This window comes from Bactrocera tryoni, chromosome 3 (assembly GCF_016617805.1).
Source record: "Bactrocera tryoni isolate S06 chromosome 3, CSIRO_BtryS06_freeze2, whole genome shotgun sequence".
Classification (NCBI taxonomy): Eukaryota; Metazoa; Arthropoda; class Insecta; order Diptera; family Tephritidae; genus Bactrocera; species Bactrocera tryoni.
In genome coordinates this window covers 82,298,868-82,309,001 of record NC_052501.1, presented here as the reverse complement: position 1 = coordinate 82,309,001, position 10,134 = coordinate 82,298,868, and the positions used below count along the sequence as shown (strand labels likewise).

Below are 10,134 nucleotides of genomic sequence, written 5' to 3'. Positions count from 1 at the left end.
CAGTTCAAATTGCGAACTCTGCTCGTATATGTGTGAGTATGCATGTATTGTAAGTGGAAAACTTGTGAATAATTTGACAAAATTCCAACACAATGTCAGTTTACATTTGAATTCAAATTTGAATTTGAATTTACACTTGAATTTGCACATTTGCAATTTGCAACACAGCAAATGGGAATGCTCATGAAACTAAAGGAGTAAACGAGTGCTAAGTTGCAATGCACACAAATGCATATACTACACACATATCTACAAATATATGAAAGTATATATGTACAACGTTTGTTGCATGCTAGTACGACAGCATTGCCAGCGGATTTCCGCCATTGGGGATACATACAGATCTATGTATTTATTTGCATATTTGCATGCGTATTGTCTAAGCGGGACTATAAGAAATTGCAAATGTTTTTCGGTATGCCCTCAGGTCTTTTGCTGCAGTTAGAGGGCAAGTGCGCATAGTTAGCTGTAAGTTGTGGGCGTTCCGAGCATTTTCAAGTCTCCAGTCTTACGGTGTGTCGCACTTGTACAAGCATGACAATTCACCTGTCACAGTGTGCTTGAGTTTTGAGTAAGGAAGTGTAATATTGGGTAGTCGAAAAGTCTTTTCGTATTTTGACAATAGATTTCGTTGCAGTCGTATAGTATATCTCCAGTGCTATCAATCACATTGTGTCATACCATATAGTGTTGGAAAGGTGAAATTTTAAGCTTCAAAAAGTCGATGAAATTATAGGAAAGATTGACCAGGACCATCACGTAAGCAGCCATAGCACGACTAAGGAGCTTAACATTCATCATCAAATGGTTTTGAACCATCTAAGAAAGGCTGGCTACAAAAAGAAGCTCGATGTTTGGGTACCACATGAATTGTCTGTGAAAAATTTAAAGAACTGAATTAACATCTGTGATTCTTTGCTGAAACGAAATGAAATCGGATCATTTCTGAACCGTATTGTAACAGGAGACGAAAAGTAGATCAAATGTGACAATAATGTGCTAAAAACATCATGGTCCAAACGTGGTAAAGCTCAGAAGATGGTCGCAAAGCCAGAATTGACGTCTTGAAAGGTTATGCTAAGTGTTTGGTGGGATTGGAAAGGTATCATTCACAATAAGCTGATTCAGCCTAATTCTACATTTTACTGTCAACAACTGATGAGTTTGAAGCGAGCAATCGAAAAAAAATGGTCTGAACTGATCAATAGCAAGGGCTCCGTCTTCCATCAGGACAATGCTAGGCCACATACATACTGGGAGAGCTTGGCTTGGAAGTTTTGATGCTTCCACCATATAGCCTTGACTTTGCACCATCGAACTATCATTTGTTTCGTTCAATGCAGAACTCCCTTAATGGAGTTAGGTTGGCTTCAAGAGAAGCCTGTGAAAATAATACCAGTTTTTCGCCGAGAAACCAGACTGATGGAATAATGTCTCTAACGAAAACATGGCAAAAAGTCGTCGACCCAAATGGCCATATTTGTGTCAATAAAGTTTATTATAAATATAAAAAAAGTAAATTGAAGATTGATTAAAAATACGAAAAAACTTTTTCGACTACCATATTATCAGATCATCACGCTTTACTATAAAAAAAAAACAGTTATCTGATGAAACTTATGCAACAACTACACCACTGTTCTCAAGCATACACTAAAGACGCACTCCAGTTTTACAAGCGCCAATGACACCACCAACCACAGCACGTACTTCAGCACCACTATGTTGTTATTGTTGTTTTTCAAGTTGTTCATTCTGTCAACACCAACAAACCAGCAAGCCAGCTTGCCGTTGCTGCTTCTATCAATATCGTTGAAATAATAGTTTCATCACAATTTGTTGTTTGTGTTGGCGATGTTTCTGCTTTTTGTTGTTTTTGTTGCTGTTGCTGTTGCTGTTACTTCCTTGCATAACTTGTTGTGTATTTATTGAAGTTCAGCGCCGATTGTCTCTCCACACTTTGCTCCAACTACTAAATACTGCATCTGTTATGCCGCCTTAGTGTTGTTGTTGCTATTGTTATAGCACTCCTTACACCATAACCATAACTGCAAACAACAATTTGCCAAGTGTCCCTGCCATATATCCGTTTCAAGGCAGCTTTCAACGTCGCGCTCATCGATACACAAGCAACTGCAAGACGGGTGGCGATGCGGCGGCGGCAAGCATAACAACCAAGAGCAGTAACAACAAACAACATCAACTTCAACATTGTCGTTATATAGTGTCAACGATAATGCCAACATGCGTTGATTGTGTGTGTGTGTGGTGTAGCGCGCTCCCTATTTGATTTTATTACAACTCTTGCTGTTGTTGTTTTTGTTGTGGTGGCTGTTGCTGCGGCTGTCATACTTGTTGTTATTGTTATTGCACCAGCTAACCGCCTTCAATGCAGCATGCTTTTTTAGTTGTCTTTCACACTACACACCTATTTGTATTACACTAACATGCCAACAACAACAAGTTCGACTGTAAAGTCTATCCTTAGCTAACGGTACGCTCCCTCCTTACCATTTTCTGCAAATTCGCTCTTTGGGGTGCTATTGTTTCCCGGAAGTGTTTCGTTGTTTTTGTTGTTGTAGCTGTGTTCAGCTATGTATATTGTCTTCGCATGTGTCTGTTGGCCGTAATACGAGCGCATTGTTGTAGTTGTAGTTGTCGCTCTCGTCGTCTATTTTACAATTTGCATTTAATATCCTTGTGCGAATAATTTACAAATGCAATAAACGTAAATGCGTTTGCGAATTTTTGCCATTGAGTGGATAAATGCTGCAAAGTGTGTGTGCGTATATATGTGTGTATATATTCTTATGGAGATATTCATCCACTTCTCCTCGCTTCGACTCTTATGCAATCCTTTCGCTGAAAGTCTCATTTCGTTGAATTTGAGGCGCTTACTTCTTGTCGATAAACACCTCAGGCGGATTTGTGACGAAAAACGGAAAGAGGAGGGTTAGTGATGCAACTATTTTATCCACGATTACATTCCATTGCGTTGAAAATAGTGCCACAAACTGTATAATATATACATATATAATGGATCATTAAAATATTATAGATCTTTTCTTCGTATAATTTCAGTACAGACTCTGAAATATTGATGTTAGTTGAGTGATAACACCATTTTTTCGTACCCCGAACTACGATCAGGAAAAATCCGTGCCCTTAAAAAATGTTGACAATATCTCTCTTTTTCATCCCTGAAATTCTACTTCACCACAAGCAGGTCTAAAAATCCGCCATAGTCGCTCAAGGTGGCTATAACTGGTCGTCGACCTGCAATAAATTTATGCAAAGCCGATTATGGGTAAAGATCGGCAATTTGGAGGATCTGTGAAACAGAGAAGATTTTGCAAAGCTTAGGATCTGTTATTACGGGTTTTTCAATAACAGCCCTACAAAAGTTTTTAAACAAAACAAAAACGGTTTGGGATATCAATGAAATTATTTATTCTTGTGTAAGTACATTCGATGCTATTATGTGTAGAACTCGAGTTATTTGCAAGGATACCACCAGCACGCTTGCAGAAGTCCAGATTCTGAACCCAATTTTCGACGGTTTTCAAGCATAAATCAGCCGTCGCTGGCTTGTTGACATAGATCATAGACTTAACGTAGCCTTACAGGAAATAGTCTAACGGCATCAAATCGCGCAACCGAGGCGGCCAATTGACTGAGCCATTTCATGAGAAAACCCGTTCACCAAACTTGGTTTTCAATAAATCGATTGTGACATTTGCTATGTGGCTTGTGGCGCCATTCTTTTGGAACCACATATTATCCAAGGGCATATCATCCGATTCGGGCCAAAAATATTCGGTTATCATTGATCGGTAACGATTCCCATTCACAGTAACGTGCCGGTCTTGATCATCATGGTAGAAGTACAGGCCAATGATGGCGCTGGCTCATAAATCGCACCAAAATGTATTGTATGCAATGGTGACTCATAGAGTACGTGTGAATTGCTGCCTGACGAATATTTTACTTACTAACGAAGCCATTCAGCCAGCAATGAGCCTCATCGCTGAATATGATCTTTCGACGAAAGTTCGGATCATTTTCAAGTTGTTGCTCAGCCCAATTCAGGATCATACCACAATTCTGGTGGTCAAGCGGCTTCAGTTCTTGCGTCAATTTGATCTTGTAGGGATGTAGTCCAAGATCATTTTGCCACAATGACGTCACAGAGATACACAACGCTTGAGAACGACGTGCGAGAGACTGATTTTTGTCTTCCGCAATTGATGCGCTAGCGACAGTAATATTCTCGACACTACGGGCCCAATTTTTTCTCACACGGACAGTAACATTTCGTATTCAAAATTTTCCACTTAACGCTCAATTTTTGATCTGACAGGACGATTATGACGACCATAAATTAAACGTAACGCTCTTAAAGTTGAGGCCACTGGGTCTGAATTTCGGTAGTAAATTTTAACAATTTTGGCTCGTTCTTGGGTCTTATAGTATTCCATGATAAAATAGCAAATCTTACTGAAGAGAAATATTGAAAAAGCGGAAAAATATAGCGGCGTTTGCTGTCCCTATCGGTCTGCTTTCATAGCGTCTGTATTGAAAAACCTGTTACCTTCAACCATTGTCTTTCAGATAGAAACGTCTAGTAGAAAAGGTAATGTTGTAGTACCTATTGGTTTTGGTTTTAGGACCTCTTGATCTTATCTCAACTTCTAGCACTTGAGGAAATGATGAGTTATTTGTATAAATCCTAGAAAGGTCTCTGTAGATCTATATATAAATAGTTAAGAACCTCATGTTCATGGTTTTCAATTAATATTGACCAAAAATATATGTATTTGTTGAACCTATGTTGAGACTGCAGCCAAAACTCTTTTGAAAATGTGTATTTGTTAAACCTGCTGAGCAGATAGCAAACTTTACCGTTCTATAACACCGTCAGATTAAATGCAAACCTGACTACGATCTCGGAAATATTTAGCGTTTAAATAAGTTAGGTGTACAAATTTCTTTTAGCAACGACACTTTGTAAAATAGTGTAAGTTTCAGGCAGCATCGCCGAGCCTCTCTCTCACAACCTACAAGTCTACTTAAAGGCGCTCCCACTGCCGGCGACACTACAAAACAGAGCCATTGCGTAGCTGCGCATACACCACCCGACCCTGCTTTGTATGTTTATGCATTTGTGCTGGGACATTTATGCATCTACTAAATGCTATCTCTTAAAATCAGACTGTTAACGCGCACATCCTTTCAATATCCTCGCCACCAGCGCCAGCATTTCAATTGTGTGTATTGTTTTCAAACTTTACACTCACCAATGTTGTTTGTCTTGTTTGTTGTCTCGACGAAATTTAGCGTAAGCAATAAGCTGCCTACCACTACACCCGCACACATACGCATAAACTATGGTGAGGCAGGGAGGCTGCGGTGTGGGCACAGTCAACAGACAACAAGTGAAGTGAGCATAGTTTTCGGCGCCTTGGGGCATTATTTTGTACGTAAATAGTTTGTATGTGTGCAGTTGTTGCTATGCCGTTGCATGCCTCAATGCATTTAAGTGCTTATGCCTTTAACGGTAGCCTCCTGCCAAGCGTCTCAACTCGCTCAACTGTAGATTCATATTTATTTGCACTTTTACAACAGTCGATTTGCATTTATTGTTTCACTTCAAGCATTCCTTTATTATCACTTCGGCATACACTGCCTTCTTGCTGTTTTTGTTGTTGTTGCTGTTGCCACAATTGTCAGTTTGCTGGCAAGTCGTTTGCTTGTTGTCAATTTCATAGATACGCAGGATTCATGCTCTCGTACACACACTTAAGCAAACGAGGTGATATGTATGCGTGCGACAAATCGAACTGCTGCACATAACTACTAATACATTCATAGCGCTAGACACTAACAAACCTACGCATTTTCACAACACTTCCCTTTGACTGTGCGCTGCCTTGTGCATTTTTACCGTCAATAACCAAGTGACAGCCAAGCTCCTACGTCTGTTCCCTTTTGTATTTGTTGTTCCCGCACGAGTACTTTGCAGCTCTTTACTGTTATTTGCCATTTATTTGCTTCAATAATTTTTATTAACATCTCCCAATGACAGTCTGACATTTTATATTTGTTCCTCTGCACTCGGCATTCGCTTTTATATTTCAATATTTTTCTGCACATAAAATTTAAGTTGCATTTCGAATCGGGTAGGGAGAAAATTATATTCCTTGATTAGAATTTCTTACTTAGACTACAGTGTACTGAAAGATGCTTAACAATTTTGCTTTTATATTGAAACAGAGGCGTTGATAGCGCTCTACTAAAAACTTTTCGAAAAGCTCTGAAAGATTTTTATTTACACTTCTTTCCAAGCCTTAATATTTCAAATGTCTATCACCGTTAGAAAGAGCATCTAAAAGAGCCACAGTTTAATATGGAGGAGTCTATAAGGTTGCGTGAGAGGTCGAGGGCATTTTAATAATAATTGTTGCTGGAGATCCTATAAGCAAAACCCAGAAGCACTTCTAATATTAGAACTAAATATGTAAGAAATAACCTTCTATAAGTTTCATGACTTCCTGAAATCGGTTAGCTACACAAACTTTTTGTGGTGGGTCCCAAACCGAGCTACCACTGTATGGAAGTATGGTTCTTTTCACTTTATCTCGCCTTTAAACGGAAGTTCTTTGACTACCCAGAGGATACTTGGTCTAAGACCGGAAATCGTGAGCTGCTTGATCCATATGTAATAGAATCGTTTCTGACCACTCTTAAGTGAATGGCGCTCGGAGAACTTACCTCACTTGCGTGAACTTCTGCACATGACTCCATCCTCCTGGTAGTGAACAAGGTCAAGAGGAAATATCTATGAGCTAGTCCTAATGGATGAAAACACACCAACTCTGAAAGCATTCGACGGAATACCCGCCGGGGAAGCAGAGGAAGGGGACGACTTCCACTCGGTTGAAAAAAAAAACGGAGAAAGACCTGGCTGTACTTGGTATCAACATATTGGCGCCAAATTGCGGAAATAAATGACAAATAATCTATATGATCTCAATCAAAAACTGCAGAGCTCATATCCACGTATTATTGAATACTTTTTGTTATATTAGAGAAAGATCCTTTTGCTATATCGCCTTTTTACTAGAGAAACTACAACTTTTCCTATCTTTTCGAATTTTTTTTTTTTTTTTGATATATTATTCTAAAGTGGCCCTAAATCTAGGCAACATTTTCTAAATTTAACTATTTATAAATTTAGCGAAACTTCTACTTCATTCACCATTTATTTATCTAGTTTTATTTCGATTTTAACAACTCTCCACAAGTTTTCCGTTCAAATGACGCACAGCCATGCGCGTCGCTTTTACATTTCCGCTTGTCACGAAGTTTTCAAGTTTTGTTTAGGAAATTGTTGATATTTTTTCGCAGTACCAGCAGCAAAATAACTTCATTTTAAAACAAAAATTTTGTTTTATTTGCCTGTATTTGTTAAACTTCATTTTCGAATTAGATACAAAACAGCGGCGAATGCGCCAACAGACTAAAGTCATTCACCAAACTCCAACTCAGCGCTCACAAACTCGAAACAAATGTTTGCAGTCAAGTGGAAAAGGCGCAAAAAGTTTGTTTTTGCAGCAACTAAACTAAATAACAAAATTGGACTTGGGGAAGGCATAGCTATGTGCACTTGTATGTAAAGAGTGCAGCAGACGTTTTTTTGCAAATGTGTGTGTGTGTGCCTTTGCGCCTCGACGCTGCAAATGACTGCTCAGTGTCATATCTTTTTCCACATTTTCATTTGGGACGTGTGTATTTTTTGGAGCATAAGCGGTCGCATTTCATGTTTGTATCTATGTGGGGCTTATATGTTTGTGTATATATGTATATATAATATATATATGTCTGCCAAGGGCTTTATATCATTCGCAGTGGCTACATGTCTACGCTAACTTTATTTACATAGTACTTTGCAGCTGTTATTTGTTTAGTAAAAATTACAAAAGCAAACATATATACGAACAAATAAGCATATTTTTATTTTCGCATGCCATAAAAAGAAGTTCCAGCGACGAAAAAAACTTTATTCTAAATTAAATGCATTTCTGCCTCTAAACCCAGTCGAATGTGTGCAGTGGAAATGACAGACACAACAGACAGCAGAAATGCTGCATGGCGTATACGCAACAGTTAAGGCTGCGCACAGAGTGGAATAGTGAGCAAGCACGCTTTTTATACTTGTAAGCAGATAGATGGACACAAATGCATTACAACCTGTGGATCTATACTAAATGATCAAGAATTTATTTTCTATTTCGTTTTGTCTGCGCTTTAATAACTAAGTTTTTCTCCGTTCCACTATGTGCTTAACCTAAGGCGCACTGCTCTGTTGAAGTTTGCTTTCGTGCTCTTACTCTAATAGTTTTGTGCATATAAATATTTCTAAATTTTTGCACATACTTTTTGCTCAAACTTTTTTTTTTTTAACTTTCAACTAAACCAATTTGTAAAGTTAGGGAGAAGGAGAGAATTTATCGTATATGCATGTATTTACAGTTTATTAAAGTTTAAAATTTTGATTTACCTGTAATATTTGCCAACCAGCTAATACTTCTATAGTTTACCATAGAACTATTCAAAGGATTCAACAACCCCAGTGAAAAATAGATATATACATTCATGTAATTTATGAAAATCCACCAAATTATTTAACTTGCCCAAACGAATTCTCTTGAAGACACTTTGTCCTACTTCAATTAAGGAGTTACATGGGTTTATGGGTTTCAAAAAATCGAGTTTTCTTATTCCCTTATTAAATTCTGCAACATCTCTAGAATATTTTTCTAAATTTTGAATTTGATTCAAATAATAGTTTCGGAAATACAGCCTTGAGAACTTGTGCGCTCGAGGCCAGGTAGGCTAAACCCGTCTTTAAGCCCGTTTTTCTCGAAACTGTGTTTCTGAAGTCGGTTGGCAAGATTTCTCGAGAACTACTCAAATGATCTTCATGAAATTTCACACAGGTTTTTCAGAAACAATTCTTAAAAACTTGGACGAAGAATTTTTTTTTCCATTACAACAATTTGAAAAAAAAATTCGCGTAAAAATGTCTGGAAAAATCAAATTTTCAGTTTTTTCCTTCGTCTAGGTTCTAAGTTAAGGTTTTAAAGAAAATACGTATTTTTTCACTTTAGATGATCATGTAAGGAGTTATCTTGTCAACCCAGCTACATATTTTTTCCGAGGATTCACCGAAAATGGGATCGCAATCGCCGAGTTTGAAACATTTTTTTTTCAAAAATTTCAGAATTTCTTTGTTAGTAGTGTATGTGTAACAATAAAAAATTCTAATAAAATATTTCGTTTTTAATATAACAAAAAATTGTTGAAAAAGACTGTTTTTACCCGAGGAAACGCATATCACCCCTTAATTTTACGATTTGTAATGTGACACTGATCGCCATTACTACTAAGACGTCTACAGCGCCATCTCGCGTTTGTTAGTCAAAGAGCTTCGCTGACCGATCGCACAAATCAATTTTACACCGTACACCACATCCCACCACTACGTGTTTCTCCAAAAATAACTTCGTGTTGTGTTGTTATTCACCACGCAGTCACTTTCTGATGAACTCGATCATAAATAACACATTATGGTGACTGTCGTGTGTTCTTAGCAAAGATCTCGAACAAAATTTGTACCGAAAAAGGACCTAAAATATTGCTTTACATAGTTTGAAATTTTTTTTTGGATAATTAGAAGGTTTTTATAATGTTAATGTAATAAAAATTAAAATAAAGTTCGTGCAGAACCACTTAGACTCCCCGACGGGGAATTGAACCCCGGTCTCCCGCGTGACAGGCGGGGATACTGACCACTATACTATCGAGGACTGCATAGCTTCGTTGTCAGAAAAGTTATAAGAAAATAAAACTCGATTAGACACTTACAATTGATATTAGAAAATGTATTCTCGTTTTTCTTCTTAAATACGAAACCGTTCCATCAATTATTTTTATTATTCCATACCTCTTCTTATCATGCCAACTTAAAACGCACTGCAATTAGAAAACCGAGTAGACACACTTAATGAAATAGTCACATGATCTTTAACAGTTGTCATATCATGCTTCGTGAACGCACTGAAATTGTGCCAT

At 37.8% G+C, this 10,134-nt stretch overlaps 1 non-coding gene across 1 annotated transcript; it reads right to left on the bottom strand.

Moving 5' to 3' along the window:
* Window positions 1-9,797: 9,797 nt before the first annotated feature.
* On the bottom strand, window positions 9,798-9,869 carry Trnad-guc. Its single transcript has one exon. It is a non-coding gene; the product is annotated as a tRNA-Asp (tRNA).
* Window positions 9,870-10,134: the final 265 nt, after the last annotated feature.